A 23,048-nucleotide genomic window follows, 5' to 3' on the forward strand; every position below is an offset into this window, starting at 1 on the left:
TATTTATTTATTTTTAATTTCTTTATTTTCAGCGTAACAGTGTTCATTGTTTTTGCACCACACCCAGTGCTCCATGCAATACGTGCCCTCCCTATTACCCACCACCTGGTTCCTCAACCTCCCACCCCCCCCCACCCCTTCAAAACCCTCAGGTTGTTTTTCAGAGTCCATAGTCTTTCATGGTTCATCTCCCCTTCCAGTTTCCCTCACCTCCCTCTCCTCTCCATCTCCCCATGTCCACTGTGTTCTTTGTTATGCTCCACAAATAAGTGAGACCATATGATACTTGACTCTCTCTGCTTGACTTATTTCACTCAGCATAATCTCTTCCAGTCCCATCCATGTTGCTACAGAAGTTGGGTATTCATCCTTTCTGATGGAGGCATAATACTCCATCGTGTATATGTACCACATCTACCTTATCCATTCGTCTGTTGAAGGGCATCTTGGTTCTTTCCACAGTTTGGCAACCGTGGCCATTGCTGCTATAAACATTGGGGTACAGATGGCTCTTCTTTTCACTACATCTGTATCTTTGGGGTAAATACCCAGCAGTGCAATTGCAGGGTCATAGGGAAGCTCTATTCTTAATTTCTTGAGGAATCTCCACACTGTTCTCCAAAGTGGCTGCACTAACTTACATTCCCACCAACAGTGTAAGAGGGTTCCCTTTCTCCACATCCTCTCCAACACACGTTGTTTCCTGTCTTGCTAATTTTGGCCATTCTAACTGGTGTCAGGTGGTATCTCAATGTAGTTTTAATTTGAATTTGAATCTCCCTGATGGCTAGTGATGATGAACATTTTTTCATGTATCTGATAGCCATTTCTATGTCTTCGTTAGAGAAGTGTCTGTTCATATCTTCTGCCCATTTTTTGATATGATTATCTGTTTTGTGTGTGTTGAGTTTGAGAAGTTCTTTATAGATCCTGGATATCAACCTTTTGTCTATACTGTCATTTGCAAATATCTTCTCCCATTCCGTGGGTTGCCTCTTTGTTTTGTTGACTGTTTCCTTTGCTGTGCAGAAGCTTTTGATCTTGATGAAGTCCCAAAAGTTCATTTTCGCTTTTGTTTCCTTTGCCTTTAGAGACATATCTTGAAAGAAGTTGCTCTGGCTGATATCGAAGAGGTTACTGCCTATGTTCTCTAGGATTCTGATGGATTCCTGTCTCACGTTGAGGTCTTTTATCCATTTCGAGTTTATCTTTGTGTATGGTGTAAGAGAATGGTCGAGTTTCATTCTTCTACATATTGCTGTCCAGTTTTCCCAGCACCATTTATTGAAGAGACTGTCTTTTTTCCATTGTATATTTTTTCCTGTTTTGTCAAAGATTATTTCACCATAGAGTTGAGGGTCCATATCTGGGCTCTCCCCTCTGTTCCACTGGTCTATGTGTCTGTTTTCTTGCCAGTACCACGCTGTCTTGGTGATCACAGCTTTGTAGTAAAGCTTGAAATCAGGTAATGTGATGCCGCCAGTTTTGTTTTTGTTTTTCAACATTTCCTTAGCAATTCGGGGTCTCTTCTGATTCCATACAAATTTTAGGATTATTTGCTCCAGCTCTTTGAAAAATACCGATGGAATTTTGATCAGAATGGTGTTAAAAGTATAGATTGCTCTAGGCAGTAATAGACATTTTAACAATGTTTATTCTTCCAATCCAAGAGCATGGAATGGTCTTCCATCTCTCGTGTCTTCTTCAATTTCTTTCATGAGTGTTCTGTAGTTCCTTGAGTACAAGTCCGTTACCTCTTTGGTTAGGTTTATTCCCCGGTATCTTATGGTTCTTGGTGCTATAGTAAATGGAATCGATTCTCTAATTTGCCTTTCTGTATTTTCATTGTTAGTGTATAAGAAAGCCACTGATTTCTGTACATTGACTTTGTATCCTGCCACGTTACTGAATTGCTGAATGAGTTCTAGTAGTTTGGGGGTGGAGTCTTTGGGGTTTTCCATATAAAGAATCATGTCATCTGCAAAGAGAGAGAGTTTGACTTCTTCCTTGCCAATTTGGATAGAAGGTTACAATTTTTAAAATGCAGGCTTACCAGTTTATAGTTCTTACCTACTCCAAGAAAAATTGCTGAACATGATTGGGAGCCTGCCTGCTCTTCTCAATGTTCTGTATCAGATCTACAATTTCCTGCATCCAAGTAGTTCCTGAAAAGAAAGTGGAAGAACTGAGAACTGATTATTGATTTTCTGAAGTTTATAGTTTAGAAACCTTTAATGTCACAGAAAGAAATAATTGTCTATCATATCTCATATTACTTGCAACATTAAATTTAAACTATTAAGATTATTTTTTCCTCACTGGAAAGTTTAAGGGAAGAAATGTGGTATTCATTTTTATATTCCAATGATTTACTTTTAAAAATCTGAATATGCAAAAAAAAAAATAAAAAAAAAATCTGAATATGCATTGGTATTTCTAGAAAATGATAATAAAGATAATTATTACATGTAACAATAGGGGTTAATTTAATTTAATTTTATTTTTTTTAAAGATTTTATTTATTTATTTGACAGAGAGAGATCACAAGTAGACAGAGAGGCAGGCAGAGAGAGAGAGGGAAGCAGGCTCGCCGCTGAGCAGAGAGCCCGATGCGGGGCTCGATCCCAGGACCCTGAGATCATGACCTGAGCCAAAGGCAGCGGCTTAACCCACTGAGCCACCCAGGTGCCCAATAGGGGTTAATTTTAAAAAGTTTTACTGTTTGAAGAAAATCACAGAAATTCCCAAATGCTCACTTTTACCATTAAACCTGGGCTACTAATGAAGAATCTTCTTCCCTCCCTACTGCAGATACTTTTTTTAGAACCATGATCCAATGTCAGTAATGTGAAAAGGAAGGAAAATTAAGAATTCCAAATAACCCACAAGCTGGAGAAAATTAGATTGAATTATTTTCTTATTAAAAGGCAAAGAAAGGGGCGCCTGGGTGGCTCAGTGGATTAAGCCGCTGCCTTTGGCTCAGGTCATGATCTCAGGGTCCTGGGATCGAGCCCCGCATCGGGCTCTCTGCTCCGCAGGGAGCCTGCTTCCTCCTCTCTCTGCCTGCCTCTCTGCCTACTTGTGATCTCTGCCTGTCAAATAAATAAATAAAATCTTTAAAAAAAAAAGGCAAAGAAAGAATGAGGGAATATTAGACAGAGAATCCTACAAAAAAGTTGATTTGGTTTTATTTTTTATTGTCTTTTTAAAATTTCAGCTCTTATCATTTCATAGCCTTTTAAAAAAATGTTTTTTCTTAACATATAATATATTATTGGCCACAGAGGTACAGCTATGAATCGCCAGGTTTACACACTTCACAGTACTCACCATAGCACACACCTTCCCCAATGTCCACAACTCAACCACCCTCTCCCTCCCCCACCCCCACAAAAACCCCATGTTAGTTTTGTGAGATTAAGAGTCTCTTATGGTTTGTCTCCCTCTCAATCCCATTTTGTTTCATTTTTTCCTTCCCTACCCCTGAAACCCTACTTTGCCTCTCAAATTACTCATATCAAGGAGATCATATGATAATTGTCTTTCTCTGATTGAATTATTTTGCTCAGCATAATACTCTCTAGTTCCATCCACGTCATCGCAACTGGCAAGATTTCATTTCTTTTGAAGGCTGCATGGTATTCCATTCTGTGTGTGTGTGTGTGTGTGTGTGTGTGTGTGTATATATGTGTATATATATATATATATATATATATATATATATATATATATATATCACTTCTTCTTTATCCTTTCATCTGTTGATGGACATCTAGGTTCTTTCCATAGTTTGACTATTGTGGACATTGATGCTATAAACATTCGGGTGCACGTGCCCCTTCAGATCACTACATTTGTATCTTTAGAGTAAATACCCAGTAGTGTAATTGCTGGGTCATAGGGTAGCTCTATTTTCAACTTTTTGAGGAACCTCCATGATGTTTTTGAGTGGCTGCACCAGCTTGCATCCCCACCAACACTGTAGGAGGGTTCCCCTTTCTCCACATCCTCGCCAGCATCTGTCATTTCCTGACTTGTTAATTTTAGCCATTCTGACTGGCGTGAGGTGGTATCTCATTGTGGTTTTGATTTGTGTTTCCCTGATGCCGAGTGATGTGAAGCACTTTTTCATGTATCTGTTGGCTATCTGGATGTCTTCTTTGCAGAAATGTCTATTCATGTCCTCTGCCCATTTCTTGATTGGATTCTTTGTTCTTTGGATGTTGAGTTTGATAAGTTCTTTCTAGATTTTGGATACTAGCCCTTTATCTGATATGTTGTTTGCAAATATCTTCTGCCATTCTGTCTGTTGTCTTTTGGTTTGTTAGCTGTTTCCTTTGCTGTGCAAAAGCTTTGATCTTGATCAAGTCCCAATAGTTCATTTTTGCCTTTGCTTCCCTTGCCTTTGGCGATGTTCCTAGGAAAAAGTTGCTGTGGCTGAGGTCGAAGAGGTTGCTCCCTGTGTTCTCCCCAAGGATTTTGATGGATTCCTTTCTCACATTGAGGTCCTTCATCCATTTTGAGTCTATTTTCGTGTGTGGTGTAAGGAAGTGGTCCAATTTCATTTTTCTGCATGTGGCTGTCCAATTTTCCCAGCACCATTTATTGAAGAGGCTGTCTTTTTTCCATTGGACATTCTTTCCTGCTTTGTCAAAGATTAGTTGACCATAGAGCTGAGGGTCTATTTCTGGGCTCTCTATTCTGTTCCATTGATCTATGTGTCTGTTTTTGTGCCAGTACCATACTGTCTTGATGATGACAGCTTTGTAATAGAGCTTGAAGTCCAGAATTGTTCTTTGGCTTTCTTTTTTTAATACTCCTTTGGCTATTCGAGGTCTTTTCTGGTTCCATATAAATTTTAGGATTATTTGTTCCATTTTTTTGAAAAAAATGGATGGTATTTTGATACAGATTGCATTAAATGTGTAGATTGCTTTAGGTAGCATAGACATTTTCACAATATTTATTCTTCCAATCCAGAAGCATGGAACATTTTTCCATTTCTTTGTGTTTTCCTCAATTTCTTTCATGAGTACTTTATAGTTTTCTGCATATAGATTCTTAGCCTCTTTGGTTAGGTTTATTCCTAGGTATCTTATAGTTTTGGGTGCAATTGTAAATGGGATGGACTCCTTAATTTCTCTTTCTTCTGTCTTGTTGTTGGTGTACAGAAATGCAACTGATTTCTGTGCATTGATTTTATATCCTGACACTTTACTGAATTCCTGTACAAGTTCTAGCAGTTTTGGAGTGGAGTCTTTTGGGTTTTCCACATATAGTATCATATCATCTGCGAAGAGTGATAGTTTGGCTTCTTCTTTGCCAATTTGGATGCCTTTAATTTCTTTTTGTTGTCTGATGGCTGAGGCTAGGACTTCTAGTACTATGTTGAATAGCAGTGGTGATAATGGACATCCCTGCCGTGTTCCTGACCTTAACGGAAAAGCTTTCAGTTTTTTTCCATTGAGAATGATATTTGCGGTGGGTTCTTAATAGATGGTTTGGATAATATTGAGGTATGTGCCCTCTATCCCTACACTTTGAAGAGTTTTGATCAGGAAAGGATGCTGTACTTTGTCAAATGCTTTTTCAGCATCTATTGAGAGTATCATATGGTTCTTGTTCTTTCTTTTATTAATGTGTTGTATCACATTGATTGATTTGCAGATGTTGAACCAACCTTGCAGACCTGGAATAAATCCCACTTGGTCGTGGTGAATAATCCTTTTAATGTACTGTTGAATCTTATTGGCTAGTATTTTGGTGAGAATTTTCGCATCTGTGTTCATCAAGGATATTGGTCTGTAGTTCTCTTTTTTGGTGGGATCCTTGTCTGGTGTTGGGATCAAGGTGATGCTGGCCTCATAAACTGAGTTTGGAAGTTTTCCTTCCATTTCTATTTTTTGGAACAGTTTCAGGAGAATAGGAATTAATTCTTCTTTAAATGTTTGGTAGAATTCCCCTGGGAAGCCCTCTGTCCCTGGGCTCTTGTTTGTTGGGAGATTTTTGATGACTGCTTCAATCTCTTTACTAGTTATGGGTCTGTTCAGGTTTTCTATTTCTTCCTGGTTCAGTTATGATAGTTTATATGTCTCTAGGAATGCATCCATTTCTTCCAGATTGTCAAATTTGCTGGCATATAGTTGCTCATATATGTTCTTATAATTGTTTGTATTTCTTTGGTGTTGGTTGTGATCTCTCCTCTTTTATTTAAGATTTTATTAATTTGGGTCCTTTCTCTTTTCTTTTTGATAAGTCTGGTCAGGGGTTTACCAATCTTACTCATTCTTTCAAAGATCCAGCTCCTAGTTCTGTTTATTTGTTCTACTGTTCTTTTTGTTTCTATTTCATTGATTTCTGCTCTGATCTTTATGATTTCTCTTCTCCTGCTGGGTTTGGTATTTCTTTGTTGTTCTTTCACCAGCTCCTTTAGGCGTAGGGTTAAGTTTTGTATTTGAGACCTTTCTTGTTTCTTGAGAAAGACATGTACCGCTATATACTTTCCTCTCAGGACCACCTTTGCCGTGTCCCACAGATTTTGAACCATTGTGTTTCATTATCATTTGTTTCCATGAATTTTTAAATTCTTTAATTTCCTGGTTGACCCATTCATTCTTTAGTAGGATGCTCTTTAGCCTCCATGTATTTGGGTTCTTTCCAAATTTCTTCTTGTGATTGAGTTCTAGCTCTAGAGCATTGTGGTCTGAAAATATGCAGGGAATGATCCCAATCTTTTGATACCAGTTGAGACCTTGTTTGTGATCCAGGATGTGATCTATTCTGGAGCATGTTCCATGTGCACTAGAGAAGAATGTGTATTCTGTTGCTTTGGGGTGGAATGCTCTGAAGATATCTGTGATGTCCATCTGGTCCAGTGTGTCATTTAAGGCTTTTAAATGTTTCCTTGTTGATCTTTTGCTTGGATGATCTGTGCATTTGAGTGAGGGGGGTGTTAAAGTCCCCTACTATTATTGTATTATTGTTTGTTTTTCTTTGATTTTGTTATTAATTGGTTTGTATAGTTGGATCTTCCCATGTTAGGGGCATAGATATTTATAATTGTTAGGTCTTCTTGTTGGAGAGACCCTTTGAGTACGATATAGTGTCCTTCCTCATCTCTTATTATGGTGTTTGGCTTAAAATCTAATTGATCTGGTATAAGGATTGCCACCCCAGCTTTCTTTTGATGTCCATTAGCATGGTAAATTATACTTTCCTCCATCTAAATTAGGACCCACCAGTATTCTTTCATTATACTTTGCATTTTTCCTTCTTATCCCTTATCACGTGTTGTAATCAAAGGTCTGTGCAATGATTTGCTTAATGGTTTCTTGCCCTCCGGACTGCACAGGCAATGCCAGCAAGGCAGAGATAATGAACAAACATGTTATCTATCACTATGTCTGGTGCTGGTCTCTGGTGTTTAAAAGGATTTTTATGAATTACTGTCAAATGAAAGAAAAAAAAGTTTAGCATGGAGGTTTTGACCTGAAGAATCTGTTTTGGCTAGTCATATATATATAATATAGATCTATCTATCTATCTATATATCTATCTATCTATATTTTTTTTATGTAAGGTTTTCTTTTATTTAAAAGATCATTCACAAAATACCATATCCATAGATTTCCTTTCTGTCATATACCTGAATGTGTGAAGTGTTTGGAATTCCGTTCTTACGTTTAAAAGTCAACCAGGTGGCCCAGAGGTTTAGATGAATTTGTTTTGTTCTTAATATTTTCCCCACGGAAGGTGTAAGTAGGTCATCTGAAAGCATCGGGTTTGACTATAGATATAGATATATCTATATTATATATATATGACTATCCAAAACAGATCTATATTATATATAATTTATTTATTTAAAAGAGAGACAGAGAAAGAGAGCACAAGCAGGGGGTGATAGGCAGAGAGAGAAGCAGGTTCTTTGCTGAGCAAGGAGTCCAATGCAGGACATGATCCCAGGACTTCAAGTGGAAGGCAGATGCCCAACTGACTGAGCCCCCAGGTGTCCCTGGCTATATATTATTAATAAATCAGCTATTCCATCTCTAAAAATACTCCCACAGTTTGATAAGAAATATTTAGGTTCTTTGCCATTCTGTCTGATTTATAGACAGGGACACTGCTTTCCCCAATTTACTGCATTGACCTAAAAAGAGCTCAGACATGCTGTCTTCTCTTTACCCCTTCTTATGTCTGTTTACATGTCTGCTTGGGTTAGGAAGTAATGACCCAGTCATCAGGCTTGGCTTGGATGTTCCAGACTTCATCCCAGATGTTGAATAACTTTTTCTCTAGCACAAACCCATCAAATTGGGAAACGTCTGGTGGGGAGCAAGGTCACTCTAACTCTCTTGTCTCTTCCACAATATGCTTGGCTATTCTTTTGGTCTTAGGCACCAGCTGGAGAAAGTGAAAAGTAGATGAAATTGAGGATTCATATAGGCTTTATATCCCCAGTGTCTATATCCACAGAGCTCTAGTCGTTTGTTCCACGTGTGCATGCTCCAGCAAACAAAGAGGAGTAATTTGCATGACTCTACCCTCAGTGACACTGGAACAGAATCCTTGATGTTGTGCCAGAATAGCCTCCTCGACACTTCCTTGATGCTGCCAGGAGGAAGAACAGTGGGAAGATAGGTCCGCCAAGGGGCTTGTGCAAATCCAGCAGGTGATTTCCTGGTTCCCACAAAAATGGGAAATTGAGAGCTGTCACTGAAGGAGTCTCTGGAGCAAGTTTCCAGGAACTACCCTTCCTTTCTCCCTCTCTTCATCCAGATTTAGTAATTCTTCCTTCTGGGTTGGATCATCCATGGAGCTTTGGAGAAACACCTTCCCAAGACTGAGCAGAACAGAGCTTCTGTTAACACGCCCTGATTTTAAAGGCATATGTTGATGTTGCCAGCCGGGACAGTTCAGTTTGGAATTCAATCCCAATTTCCAAAGCTGAATTAGAATTACTTAATTCTCAGGGTTCTGTCCTTTTTTTCTTTTTTGTAAGTGTGAGGTTAGACTGTAATATTTGATGACTATTACCAGATAGGATTTTTGAAAAATCAAAGCATAATATATAGTAAAATGCATAAACCTTAAGTTACATCTTGATGAATTTTTATTTTTACATACACCCATGTAACCCATCACCTCAGAAAGTTCCCTCCTGCTTCTTTCCAGTCAGTGCCTTACCACCAACCCATGGCCAAGGCAAGCACTACTTTGACTTTGATCACCACACATAAATATTGTTTATTCTTTTTTTTATTCAAACATAATTAACATACAGAGTCATATTAATTTTAGATATACAATATGATTGAACAATTCTGTATGTTTCTTAGTGTTCATCAGGATAAGTTCACTCTTAAAACCCTTCACCCATTTCACCCTCCCCCCCCCCAACTACCAGTCTGTTCTTTGTACTTAAATATGAGACTTAAAAGTCTGTTTTTTGGTTTGTATCTTTATTTTTTGTTTATTTTTTTGTTTGTTTTGTTTCTTGAATTTGACATATGAGTGAAATCTTACAGTATTTGTCTTTCTCTGGCTGACTTATTTCACTTAGCATAATGTATTCTTGCTTCAACTATGTTATTACAAATGGAAAGATTTCATTCTTTTTTAGGGTTGAATAATATTTATGCATATATATACACACACCACATGTTCTTTAGCCACTGATCTTCAATGGACACATGGATACTTGAGTTGCTTCCATATCTTGGTTATTGTAAAATATTATTTTTAATGGTCAGTAATTTATTTAAAAAACTGAAGTATGGTTGACATACAATAATATATTAGTTTCAAATGTGTAGTACAGTGATTTGACAGGTATTGCTTATTGCTTATGCTTTTTAAAGAATTTTTTACTTTAATTCCAGCTAATTAACATACAGTGTTCTATTAGTTTGAGTTGTGCAATATAGTGGTTCAACAATGCTATGCAATACAACACACTCATCAGGACAAGTGAGGTATTGCTTTAGCCTTATGGTAATTGTGTACTCTTTCTTGTCTGGCATTATTCTTTCAACAGTGTTTCTGAAATTCAGTGATATGATTCTAAGTGTCAGTGTAGTTCATTTCTTTTGTTTTTAAAGAGATTTTAAATTTTTTCTTATTTTAAATTTAACTTAATATAATTTTTAAAAGTAGTTTCCATGCCCAGTGTGGAGTCAAGACTTTTTACTTTTAAATAATCTTTCCACTCAATGCAGGGCTCAAACTCACAACCCTGAGGACAAGAGTTGCTCACTCTACCAACTGAACCGGATAGGTGTCCCTGCAATTCATTTGTTTCTATTGCTGTGTACTGCACTTTACTACTCTTTGTTTATCTACTCTTCCTTTGATAGACATGTGGGTTGATTTAAGTTTTTGGTGATTATTAATAAAACTTTTATGGGATTTTTGTACAGTTGTGTGTGTGTGTGTGCACACAAATGTATATGCCTCATGTTTCTTGGGTATATGCTAGGATCTGAGCTGCTGAGTCACAGGTATATTTAACTCAAGTAGAAACTGCCCAACAGTTTCTCTGCACAGATAAGTACACAGATTAATGACCTCAAAAAAACAAACAAAAAAAACAACAAAAAACCCACCTGACCGCCTGTCTGACTGACTTCTAAGAGGTTCTAACTCTGAGATTCTTTCTGGTGGAGTGGGAGGAATGGCAGCCTTTTGTTTAGGTCACTTAGTTGCGGGCTCATGTGGGTAGCTGCCTAGTTGGATTGTAAGTTTCACTCACTTTGGAGTGAATCCAGTATTGTCCCCAGGTCACTCAGTGTCATTCTGTGGGAGAGTCAGGTGTATCCAGACATCACCTCTGCTGGAATTGCCCAGCCTCAAGATTGACAGCCCACGCAAGGGGATTCTTCCATACCTTAAAGGGATTTTAGAGCCCATACTTTTCATCTATTTTTGTAGTATATTTCCTTTCACACATTGGGCACTGACATTAATCAGAAATTTCAACAAACCATTAAACATGCCATTCAGGAAACAGTCATTTCTCAACATTTGTTTTTTAACTGCTGCTGCTGCTGCTGCTGCTGCTGCTACAGGTGCTGTGGGAGCTTTGGCAGAGAAGACCTTCCACCTGGAATCCCAGAGCAGAGGTGGAAAGGAAGGAAGAGTGTGCTAACTATATCATAGCTGATCGCTTCATTTTCTTTAGATAAGTAGATATTTTCCCAGTTCATTTTTTTAATATGAGGTATATGTATTAGTTTGAACCAACCAAATTGCCATTTTTGAGATTTAAAAAGGTCATATTGGCTGGCCCCGCTTTTAAATTTTTGCCTCTCACGTCCGAGTCTACCAGTCTCTGGTATTTTTTTGAGATCCAGGGGCTGGAACAATCAGTCCAGGTTTCCGTAGGCTGGCTGGCCCCTCTGAGTAGGGAGTAGGGTAGTAGGGAGACTGAGAGACAAAGAGAACCTGGATTTGCTTCCTCTGTGAGCAGGACCCCGAGCTGAGCTGCTGCTTCCTCCAGTGTGGCGTGTCCCCCTGCAGCCAGAGCTGCCCTCCATGTGCAGGTTGTGCAACCGCACTCAATAATGCAAAGATCCTTACTGTGGTCTCTTCAGGGATAGGAGCTGGGTCCAGCAGGGCTTCCTCCCCAAAGGTTGGCATTTCCTCTTCTGGTGCCCCACCTCCCAGCTTCTCAGTGTTAGTAATTTCAGTCATCCTGAAGTTGCTGCCTTTGGGACACTTGAGTGTTTTTTTCCTTGTGTGCATGCGTGTGTGTGTGTGTGTGTGTGTGTGTGTGTCCAGTTTCAAATGACTCAACCAATATATTTACTTGCACATCTGAATTTAATAGTACAGGTCGCTCTAACAAAGGAAGAGTAATGTTCTCTTTTTCAGTGAGAAGCGGACCCTTGGCACATAAGAGATTTACTAGGGCCAATGCCTGTGCAGGAAAAACGTGGGGGGGCTGTCAGTGCATGCTGCGGGACCAAACTGTGTAGGGGAGAGGGAGGGATAAAAGAAAGATGAGGTGAGAAATGTCTTAGCTTGCGGTTTGGGTCCAAGAGTTTTAGCAAAGCCACTGTGGAATTCTTAAGCTACAGGGGCCCACTAGAGAAGATACTCCTACTGGGAAGGTCAGGGCCAGGTGAAGGAAGACTTGTCCAGCAGGCCTCAGGAACTTTGTACCTTGCTTTAGGGACTTAACCACCAGTCTCTTAAGTTCCTCAGGTGCTGTTACAACTATGCAGTCTGTGCAGATGCAAGACCAGCTCTTTAGTTAATACAACGGTTTTATTTTCTAGGTGCATGCAGAAAGGAAAAAATGTACATAAGTTCTAGTTCTTGCCTGAACAATTTGAGAAAGTTCAGAAAGTCATTTCTAAAGGAAAAGCAAGGATAAGGAAAATAAACACGAGATAAGGTAATAACATTTCCTCTGAGTATTCTAGATTTTGTCTCCCTTTCTGCAGAGTTCTATGTGGAAGGTTGGGGAAGTGCCAGTCATTTTCCTCTCTCAGTCTTCACTGGACCTCTCATTCTGTGCACTTTGAAGTAATTCTTCCAATCTCCCATCATCCCTGAAAGACAATGAAGTCATACTTAAGAGACTAGGTGGAAAGTCTATTCTGAATGCTTTCTCTTTGAAGTGAAATTTTAGACATAACTAAAAAGCACTAATTTTTTTTAAAGATTTTATTTATTTATTTGACAGACGGAGATCACAAGTAGGAAGAGAGGCAGGCAGAGAGAGAGGAGGAAGCAGGCTCTCTGCTGAGCAGAGAGTCCGATGTGGGGCTCGATTCCAGGAACCTGCGATCATGACCCGAGCTAAAGGCAGAAGCTTTAACCTACTGAGCCACCCAGGCGCCCCAAAGCACTAATTTTTATTCTAACTACATGTCACAATCTATTTTCTTTCAAATAATGGTTTGAGGAAACCTCAGAATTATTGGCAGCCTAGTGACAGTTAAAAGTGTAATAAGCATATTCCTTCTCAGAATATTAGTTATGCAATTGTATTGTTCTTGAAGAACTTCATGATGGCTGGAAAGTACCATCTGTCAGTAATGGGGAGATGGATTGGTTGACAACTATACAAGGCAAGGTTGTGTAGCTGGTCATCGGGTTTGTCTTTATGCCTGCAAGTGAAGTGTGCTGAACAATCCTTCTAGCTTCTTCCTCATAAGTACTATTTTCTTTTCATGTTCCTAGTTCTGTGTAGGGGCAACAAGTAGTCATTAGGGGATTTTTGGTAAGAGAAAAAAAAGGCAAGGAAACAAAATCTGGGAGAAGTTCTCTCAATTCATCCCATCTCGGTATTTATGATCTTATTGATCTTGGTCACCAGAAGAACAATGAGATGTTCTTCATCTTGAAATTCAGGGGCATTATATTATCTTGATTTCTTTCTCTCTGTGTTTCTTCTGCTTTTCTTACCAGTCAACTATCTTCTTGTAGCTTCCCTATCAGAAACATATGATGTCTTCCAGTAAAGGACTGAACATTATCTAGAGCTCTCCCCTTACTCTAGTGGGCCTGGGCTCCTGTTCTATTGCCCCATCCCTAATTCCTGCCTCAGACATAAACCTAAATTCTTTTCCTTGTGGTTTCACTGAACAGCTCCTGCTCTGACCTTCCCCATTCCCATCTTTTTCTCTTACCCACAAAATTTTCTTTATCCTCAATTTTGTACTAGATACCCCTTCATCAGAAAGATATTTCATTAATATTTCATCTGGAATATTCTCTTAGCTTATGAGTATGTCTTTACATATTTATTTTAGTTTCTAAGGAGCATGAATACCATGAATAATATGATGCATATAGGAAGATGACTTTCATTTCTGAATTTTTGAAATTGGAGGAAATAAAGCAGTGAAATCATCCTCTTAGGTATTTTTATAATCCAAGTGTGGATTACCCAAGTATTAGGCAATATTTGTTTGCAGTAAAGATTGCAGAACATTTCCCCAGGGAGTTGAACAAGTTATTCAATGTTTTTTGAGCCAAATAGAGCACCAGGAGAAGAAAAAAATGTTTTATTGTGATTGGTGGGTACTTCAAGGTAATAACTTTACATGGATCTGATAAAGCTAGAAGCAAATTATCTCTGAGAACAAAGTGAGAATACAGACAATTTGAGAACCAAGACAGCTGTAAAAGCCAGTTGCATCATTCTTGCCTCCAGGAACCTCTTAGAGAAAACAATTTTGGACTGCCAAGGGCCACCATGGTTCGACCGGCTGACGCAGCCGTAAGGGTCTAGGAGTCCACGTCCGGTTCCTGCAGCACAGCACAAGGCAGTGCGTGTGCACATTCCATTGTTGTAGTTTGCCTGCTTTGCTAACGCGTACGTAGTGAATGGGGAGGTGCGTTGCCTGCTCTCTTTCATTTTCTGGTAGAAGCAGTGGACGATTAGATGCATACTTGGTCTTTCTCTTTCCAGCTTCCATTTTTACCTGGTCATACCAGGAACCCCTGCACACTGAAAGAAAAAAAGGAAACATGGGAGTGGGCTCCCTTGCCTAAAAGCCGGTAGGTGAAGGCTCCCAGGCCGGGGCTGAGGTGTCAAGGGGAAGCACTTAGTGAAGCTGGCTTCAGAGCTGGATTGTTTTTGTCTCCTTTCTTCTCACTGTAGAGTAGACATTGCTAAGACTTCATAGGACCCTACGAGAACCACTCTCCCCATTCACAGCTCCTTGAGAGTACTGATTCCATGTTACAGGGCCTGCAGGGGTGTGTAAGTAATAAATAGCAGGGCATGAGCTCTCCTTGCCCTTCCTTACTCACAGGTATCTTGATGGTGCGTGAATCAGGGGCGAGAGAAAGAACATTCTATTGTTTGTGTCGTCACTTGTTTGCAACAAAAGAATGTTCCCACAGGGAGCAAATAAGTGCACAAGGTCTTTAGCAGAATGAGGAGCAATTTGGCTTAGGATATATGTCAAATAGTCTTCTTCCTGGTTTGTGCAAATTTAATGTTTTTCTTCCTTGTTCAGGGAATAGAATAATACTCTGTTTGTTTCAGGCTAATACTGAATCATCTGACAAATTTCTAAGGCTCTTGCTCAAGCCTAGGTCTCTTCACTTCCATTTTCTCTGTCAGAGTATCCAAGGACTCAACCTTTTTCATTTCCTTTTAAGAGCTGACATTGCCCCAATTAACTCCGTGTTGGTAGTACTAATATTATTCCCCTAACTACTACTACTAATTACAGCAAAACAACAGTAACAACAACAACAACAAAACCCCACAAAGCTTACTGGATGCTTACCAGCTGGCTAGCTGGAGACTGTCCCAGGCAGGGGCTTTATATGCTCAGCTCATCTATTCCTCAAATTTTATGAGATAGGTATGAGTCTGACACCAATTCATGAGTGTTTTTTTCCAGGTAATTCTCCTACAATTCAAATCGATTCTGACACTATCTAAATGGAGACAGTGTCAGATCCCATAGGCTAAGGACTCAATTCCACAAGACTACCCTCCCCACCCCCTACCTGAGCTATCAATTCCAAGTTCAGATTGTTACCCAGATCTATTGGCTATAGATCAGAAGTTCCCATGACCTCCTCCTTGGGTTCAATTAATTTGCTAGAGTGGCTCACAGAACTCAGAAAAACATTTTCCTTATTAGATTATCAGTTCATGTAAAAGGAACTCAGGAACAGCCAGAGAGAAGAGATATGTAGGGCAAAGTGTGTGGGAAGGAGCTTCCATGCTTTCTGGGTCTGCCACTCTCACTACGTCTCCACAAGTTCACCAAGTTGTAAGCTCTCTAACCCAGTCCTTTTGGGTTTTTATGTATGCTTAATTACATAGGCAAGATTGATTAAATCATTGGTTGGACTCAACTTCCAGTCCCTCTCCCACCCCCAGAGGTCAGGGATTTCCAACCTTCCAATCACATGGTTAGTTCCCTGGTAACCCGCTTCCCTTCCTAGATAACTTAGGGACTTTCCAAAAGTCACTTCATTAATGTAACAAAAACATTTGTGCTGCCCTTATCACCTAGGGAAGTTCAGGGTTTTAGGAGCTCTCTGCCATGAATGAGACAAAGAACAAATATATATTTCTTATCAAAAATCATAATGTCACAGCTGGCATGATTACTGACTCCATTTTCCAGATGAGGAGACTAAAGGTGAGGTCGTCGACTAGCACAAGGCCGCACATCTAGTAGCTGAATGAGTCAGAGCTCAAACCCCTGGAGGGGGTTCCGGAGCTTGCTGCACTAGACTGCCTGTCTAGGATGACAGGATCATTAGCATGCCCCTTTCACATGGCCTGAAGCTAAGCACATATGGATACTTTTTATTTGAGAGTTTTTTTGCTATTCACTGTGGGAAAGTAGTTGTGGGACATCATTAAAACAACATAAAAATCACAAAAATTTAAGAAGTCTTAGCAAGTTCTGGCCATCTTTGTGGCTAACGTTGCAGGTTCCCTTTCTGGTGTGGAGATTATGCAAACTTGCCCTGCCTCAGCTCCAGCCCCTCATTGGCTGTGAAGGTCCTCCCCCGCTGGCCTGAGGGCGGGCACATCACAAGCTGCCCTCCAAGGGTGAACTAGACTCCTAGCACTGACTCACTGTGAATTTCTGGGGACTTCCAGAATGAGTGATGCCCATCTCCTTGCTAAACTCAAAGGAAACTTTTTTCTTTCATTTCTCTTGTTCTTTCTATAAGTGGGCCACTACCGATCACTCCCTTCTTGATTTGTTCCTCCTCTCTTAAGTTCCTACATTCATTTATTCATTCACCAAATACTTATCTACACCTGTTAGACACTGGGTATATAATACTGAATAAAACAGACATGATCCCTGCCCTGAGGGCACTTAAATTCTAATAAGGAAGTCAAGGAATAAACAATTTTTTAAAAATAATTGAGTACACTGTGTTTTGTAAAAATGGGAGAATTTTTTGAAAGCTCCTTGGAGAAACCCCTTCCTCCCAAGAGAGATATGAGAAAAGGGGTCATTGACAGGACACCAAGGAAGTGATGGGTGGGTGTGATCTGAAACACAGATGGCATGGTCAGCCTTGGGTGGGAATGGGGTCTTATCTGTCCCAGAAGCCAGAGGGGAGATCCAGATTGTCACTAGGGAACTTGAGGGGTCAGGCTTTGAGAAGTCAGAAGAAACTTTGACATAGAGACAGAAGGCCCTGGGGAGGCAGTGACCTTCCGGCTGAGGAGAGACACTGGAATTTGCAGTGATTTCTGTAGCATTCTTACACAATTTTTTTTCTAGCAAGTCTGAAGCTCAAAAAGGGAGAAAACAAAAGGTGAGTAGACTTAGACCTGGGCATTTACAAGTTGAAGACAACAATTAAAAAAGCAGAGAAATTGGGGGACTCCTGGGTAGCTCAGTTGGTTAAGCATGTGCCTTTGGCTTAGGTCATGAATCTGGAGTCCTGGTACTGAGTGCTGCATTGGGCTCCCTGCTCAGTGGGGAGCCTGCTTTCCCCTCTCCCACTCCCCCTGCCTGTGCTCTCTTTCTCTCTGACAAATAAATAAATAAGTAATCTTAAAAAAAAAAAGCAGAGTAATTGGAAGTGATGGTGACTGAGCTGGAAAGAAGGGATGGATTCCAATGCAGACAAGAGATATTGGTTTTTAAAATATCTGAGGCACAGCAGTTGGTTATTTCTATTTAATCACCCTTTCCATTAGATGCAGAAAGGGCTAGTCTCTCCGTAGACCATGGAAGGATTTCTAAGGGCCATGGAAGCTACTGGGACTCAGATTCTTTTTTTGTTTTAAAAATTTTTTTTTATTTTAAGGATTTTTTAAAAATTTATTTGACGCAGAGGGAGAGAGATCACAAGTAGGTAGAGCAGCAGGCGGCGGGGGGGGGGGCTTCCTGCTGAGGAGAGAGCCCAACGATGCAGGGCTCAATCCCAGGACCCTGAGATCACCACCTGAGTTGAAGGCAGAGGCTTAATCTGCTGAGCTACCCAGGTACCCCTGGTCTCAGATTCTTGAATGTGAAATTTTTTTGGTTTTAGTTTTATTCAAGTTAGTTAACACATAGTATATTATTAAGTTTGGGGAAGAATGTAGTGATTCACCAGGTGTATATAAAACCCAGTGCTCATTACATCAAATACCCTCATTAATGTCCATTGTCCAATTATCCCAACCCCCCACATACCCTGAATGTTGTGAATTGACATTGCCCTGGGATCTCAGAGCTGCCTATTGGCCCAGTGGTCAAGGGGTTTTAAATTCCATTGCAAACTATGATATGTTATGGGGTATTAGTAGCCAGCAATGTGGTACCCAAGGCCATTCCTGGGGCTCCTTTAAGGGACCTGATAACAACTTGGAATAACACATAAATTTGAACCAGTGGAGAGGGAACACATACAAGTTAAAGGACAAGCTAAATTTCAGAATTACTTCAAACAATAATGATGTGTTACATTAAATTACATTTGATGAGTTAGGATAACCACTAATCAATCTTTTTAAGAAGGGTTAGGATAACCACTAATCAATCTTTTTAAGAAGGGATCTTAACCAATTTTACTTAATAGAGTCTAAGTGTTCTCTACAATTAGCAGCAGGGCCTTAACTGTGCACATCACAGTTTATCAGTAAACATATAGAGACATTGATTTGTGTAGAAATAATGAACATAATAAGAGTACTTCAGTACCACTTAATCCTGTAAATTGTAACTGGGTTATAACATTCTCTTTGAAATCTTCTTTATACATTTAATAGTTTAGCAAGACATTTTTCTTAGCTGTTACAAAAAGCGAATAAGCTCAGACTAAATTTTCATAGATCCAGAATCTTTTAAATTAAATGGACTGTCTAATTTTCATAAAACAGCACTTTTCCCCCCCTGTTTCTTACCTTACAGTTTTTTCCCCCAAATGGATGGCGGCATCAATTGAAAGATGAGCTTTAATGACCTGTGGGAAGGCATTCTATCGGCCTTTTCTAAACCTGTGAACTGATTTTACTTTGTTTATATCTGTTTAAGAAACTTAATTTGAAGATGTTTCTGTTTAGATGGTTTTGTCTTCTGGATGATGAAAGAGAATACTCTGTCAGTAACTAGGTTACCCCTGCATGTCCTGGGAGCTGCGGTCACAGACAGATACTCTTCTCTAACAGCCTGCCCGATTCCACTTTCTTCTCTTCATCCAAACACATCACTGCCATAAGTTCCCGTCATCACCACTCTTTCTCTTAATCTGCCCCTCCTTTCTGCCTTCATCCCTGCAACTACTCTTGCCGGGGTTCTCAATGCCCTTGCTTTTTTTGCATTTCCCTTTAACTGGGGGCTTGGATCAATATGGATCAATGTACTCTGCTTCCACAGGAAGGCCTTTTCCTCAATCAATATGATCTTCAGGGTCAACTGCAGCTTCTCTCATGGCTTCACTTCCTGGCCGTGGTCTGGTGACTCTCCTGTTTACTTCTCCAGTCCAACAATCTCTTTGGATCCTATCTCCACTAACGTATTTTGTGGGTGCCTCTTAATTCCTCAAGGAAGACTAAATCCACCATCCTCCCAGATGCTCAAGCTGGGGACCTGGGTAACATGGGAGGCCCGGAGAGGTTAATTAATTTGTCACAACTTATAAGTGGAAAAGTCTGAGACTGGAGGACTTTCTCTTTCCACTGATCCATATCTTGGCCTCTCTTACACGTGGGAGTAAGGACTATTTTTCTACTCATCTTCAGATGCCCAGTCATGCATAGCCCAGTGCAGAGCATACTGTAAAATTCAGTAAATTTTTATTAAAACAAAGAATGCAAGTATCTTAGAACATTCTCTTCCACTTCCTCACTATGGGTGTAAGGAGATGAAAGTCAGAGGAGTTAGAACATTTTTCCAAGTGTGTGGGGCAGGCTCACTCTTACCACTTCACACACACCACCAACTGACTAGGAGCTAGATTTATTTCTTCTCTGCCTCTTCCATAATCAGGAGCTAATGGAAGAAGGAGAAAGATACGAGGAGAAAATCTAAAATAAAATAAGATTATGAGGAAACAGAGCTGAGGGAATCCTCAGGGTCAGGTTTAGGGAAGAGGTTTAGGAAAATTGACTTCCACATAAGCTTCTCTCATTCCTGGGCAGAGGCAGATGACACTGCGGCCTGACTGCATGTTTTGTGTGCGTGCGTGTGCATGTGTGTGTATACGTCCGTGTGTGCGTGTGCTCACGCATGTGCATGTGTGCACGTGCATGTGTGCGTGCATGTGCGTGTGTGCATGCGTGCATGTGTGTGCACGTGCACACATGTGCGTGTGCGTGCATGTGCGTGTGCATATGTGCCTGTACTTTGTGTTTGGACGCATATTACCTAGCACTATTCAATGCCACTTGCTCTGCCAAGGAGAATAACCAGGGCATTGGAGGTGACATGTACGCGTATTAACCCTATGTTACACATGAGGGTATGTATGTGAAAAGACTTGGGTCTTTGACTTCCTATCTTCCTGAGCAATTTTGCACACCTGCTTTAGGATAAATGGCAATGAGATCATTAGACCCAGTCTGGAAGTACTGGATTTCATCCCAAAAGACATACATGACTTTGGTCGACTAAATTCCCTGTACGTCATCCATTTTGGGGTGCTGAATTTGGCCTTTCTGCTCTGTGACCATTGGGAAATGGTATTCTTTTTTTTTTTTTTTTTAAAGATTTTATTTATTTATTTGAGATAGAGAGAGTGAGCAAGAGAGCGGGAGCAGGGGAGCAGAGGGAGAGGGAGAAGCAGGCTCCCTAAGGGAGCCTGACATAGGGCTTGATCCCAGGACCCTGGGACCATGACCTGAGCTGAAGGCAGGCAGAAGCTTAACCAAGTGAGCCACCCAGGTGCCTCTTGGGAAATGGTAGTCTAAAACAAACAAACAAACAAACAAACAAAAAACCAAAGAGAGGGCAGAATATTTTATTTTAGACAATGTAGGTTATCTCACTAGAGATGTTCAGAAATGTAGAAGCTTGTAGCAACGTGCATGCAAGCTTGTCTGAGTTGGGGGTGGTTCTAGCTGCCAGCTTGCTGGGAAGCAAATGTCTCACTGTAAAGAGAGTTTGGGAGGGCGGTGGATGTGATTTCATTTGCAGTGCTGCTGATTATAGCTGGGGCACTGTAATTTCTAATTTATTACATCATGACTAAGCACAACAGGAGATATTGGTGTCTTGACTCCTGGGATAGTTTGAAATGGTTTACCAGAAGACCTAAGAATACATATCATTGTGAATGGGCTCAGTGGCATTCTAACTTTCTTTGTAAGTGGATTAAGGACCTGAAGCAATTTAAACTGGTCTTTGGGGTTAGGTAACTTGGCTTTTCTTTTTGTTCTTTCTTTCCTTTTTCCTTCTTTTCTTCTCCTCCCCCTTCTTCTCAACAAATTAATCTTCATTGGAATTCTGCCCAGTTTTACCATAGTTTTCTTTTGTTGAAAATTTCTATAAGTATTCTTTTGGTGGGAGGAAGTGTTCTGACTGAAGATGACCTACATTTCCTGTACAGTTCAGTTACTAAATCATACCACTGATGTAACATTTCATTTTCTTGATTCACTTTTGAGTTTTAAAACTCAACAATTAGAGAAGAGAGTAAATTTTCATTTTAAAGATATTACTCAAAATCAGCAAACTATTTCTTCTAACAACAAAACTTAGCATTTACTAAACAAAAATTTTATACCTTGCAGTTCCCACTTCTTTAAGTTTCACTATTTTAAATTCTGAATACATACAAAACTCCAGTCACAAAAAATGGCAGAACTGAAGAAATTCAGATTTTGCTTATTTGTTCTTACAATCACTGTGCTATCATTGTCTGTTCTGAGTCTACTACTGTTTAAACACAGGGGTATTCCTAAATAGCAGGGACACAAATTTTACCTGAAGTGAACTTGAAGGATCCTGAACTGTAACGAACTTACCCTGAAAGGAAGCAGGCCTGGCTGCACTGTGTGATAGTTACAGAGGCTGGCTCTATGCCTGCCTGTTCAGTGAATTAACTTCCAAACAGAGTTAAATAGACATGAAACCAAATAGCAAAAAATACTTACAATCTAAAATTGCCAACTGTGGGGGATATAGACAACTTTTTTATACAGCAAAAAGATGCTAATATGAAGTTACATAGATATGACTAAAACTTGGTAGTAACCAGATAATTGTTTAGAATTTAGGGCTAATAGGGGAGCCTGGATCGCTCAGTCGGTTAGGCATCTGACTCTTAATTTTAGCTCAGGTCGTGACCTCAGGGTCGTGAGACTGAGCCCCATGTGGGGCTCCTTGCTGGGTTTAGAGTTTGCTTGGGATTCTCTCTGTCCCTCTCCTTCTGTGCCCCCATCTCAAAATAGATTAAATATATAAATAAAAATAAATAGAATGTAGGGCTGTTACAAGATTTTTACCCCAAAGTATTTTATTGTTGACATTGTTTAGAACTGCCAGAAAAGGGTGATAATAAAAAGCAGTCAGAATTTTAGTTGGCTTTATTCAGCCTCTTATTGCCTTCTCCTGAGGCAAACTTTGGTAGCTTTGGAATGCTACCAGCTGGGACTCAAAGTGCGGAATTTGGGATCTGAAATGTCCACACCTTCCTGTAGTTATTCATCTATGCATTCATTTGCTTATTTACAAGTATTTGCTGGACACCTGTTACGTACCATGCACTGCATTACATGCTGGGAATAAAATGTTGAATAAGACATGAAACCAAATATTAAAGAATTTATGGGGCGCCTGGGTGGCTCAGTGGATTAAGCCGCTGCCTTCGGCTCAGGTCATGATCTCAGGGTCCTGGGATCGAGCCCCGCGTCGGGCTCTCTGCTCTGCAGGGAGCCTGCTTCCTCCTCTCTCTCTGCCTGCCTCTCTGCCTACTTGTGATCTCTCTCTCTGTCAAATAAATAAATGAAATCTTTAAAAAAAAATAAAGAATTTATGATCAAGTGGGGGGATATAGACAAGTAAATCTATAAATAGATATGGAGCAACAGGGCTACAGCAGGGTAAATATGGGAAATCAATGAAAAGGGCACACAGCTTGGTAATGCAGGCCTCTAGAGGGCACAG

The sequence above is a fragment of the Meles meles genome, chromosome 16 (genome assembly GCF_922984935.1).
Source record: "Meles meles chromosome 16, mMelMel3.1 paternal haplotype, whole genome shotgun sequence".
In the NCBI taxonomy this organism is placed as follows: Eukaryota; Metazoa; Chordata; class Mammalia; order Carnivora; family Mustelidae; genus Meles; species Meles meles.